Source organism: Fukomys damarensis, unplaced genomic scaffold, assembly GCF_012274545.1.
Source record: "Fukomys damarensis isolate Sample0158 unplaced genomic scaffold, DMR_v1.0_HiC HiC_scaffold_29, whole genome shotgun sequence".
Taxonomy (NCBI): Eukaryota; Metazoa; Chordata; class Mammalia; order Rodentia; family Bathyergidae; genus Fukomys; species Fukomys damarensis.
In genome coordinates, this window is record NW_022900941.1 from 18,281,469 (window position 1) to 18,282,951 (window position 1,483).

A 1,483-nucleotide genomic window follows, 5' to 3' on the forward strand; every position below is an offset into this window, starting at 1 on the left:
CCGCCACCGAGCTTCCCAGCCACGAGTGGCTTCTCTCTAGACGCCGCGGCTTTGCGCGCGCCCGCCGCCGCTTCCGCCAGCAGGAGCCAATCGTGGTACAGAGGCTTGGGGATTTCGCGCCAAAGATAACCAATGAAAAACGACTTCCCCTAGAACCCCACCCATTGAGCGCAGATTTCGCGCCAAAAGCAAAATCCTCGGGGGGTGGGAACTACTGTTCGGTCTGTGCGCCTGCGCAGTGTGGCCTTACCCCACCCCGAGGATATTTTGGCTCGTGGATGCGGGAAAAGGCTCGAATCTTAGTCCGGATGGTTTAAAAAATGTTTTTCAAAAAATTTCATTGATACTGCGAGGTAGAGGGCTCTATGGAAGGAAAATATGAGTAGGATTTGAGCGTTCTCTTTGAACTGTCTAGTTGGAGGAAATCCAACTACAGATGACCCTGTAAAAATCGGATGTATAAACGGTGCTAGGGAAGCGGGCAGTTTCTGGATGTTGCTGAAAGGGGAAAGTCCTCGTTTTAAAACGCATTCTTGCTTTGTGTTCTCGCCTCTGGCTGTCTTTTCCCCAACTTCATTTCACTTAGCCGGGCACTGTGGTGCACGCCTGTAATCCCAGCACTCGGGAGGCTGAGGCAGGAGGATCCCTGTGAGTTCGAGACCAGCCTGGGCTACATGGCGAGTTCCAGGTCAGTCTCAACTACATAGTGAGACCCTGTCTCAAAACAACAACAAAAACCAAAACAAGAACAAAGAAAGAATACCAGGTTTACCAACTTCATTTCACTTGTTTTTTCTCCTATTCCTTCCGCTTAGCCTCCTTTGTAGGCACCTCTTCTTTGGTGAGCCCCTTAAGTGTTTTGGGTCAAGAATATTTAGCACAGAATCTCTCTCTTGAGGGACCCTCCCCCAGATCACCTGATTTCAAGGAATCTGTGAATGCTGATGACTTCTAAACTTGCATCAGTACTTTTTTCCTGGACTCTAGGACATTAAGAAACCTGGACCACCTGCTTTTTTTTTCTTTTTCTTTTTAGGTTTCTAGTATATTAAAAAGGAATGACAAACAGGGTGGACATAAAGCATTTTTTTTTAAATTGGCATATGTTGCAGTAAATTCATCGTGAGGATTTGGTGGTACACAAATAACATATCTTACTTTCTCATTTATTACACACTGTTAACAAGATAAATGAATTAACAAATGTATCTGTAACTGAAGGTTTTACCTCATTTGAAGATGAACACAAGGGCATCCCTCCTCTACCTCTTCAGCTGCTCCAGCCTCTGCCTGCCCACTAGACCTCAGCACTCGTCTGTATTTTCAGAACCTTGAACTCTACAGCCTTTCCTGGGTAGTCAGGACCCTAGTGCATGAATAATGGACTGTCCGGGCAACTAGGAGCAGTTTACTAACCACATCGTGCCTTGTCTTCTAGAAGAGTCTCCTTTCCCATTTTCCCCCTCTTCCATCCTCAGGGTAG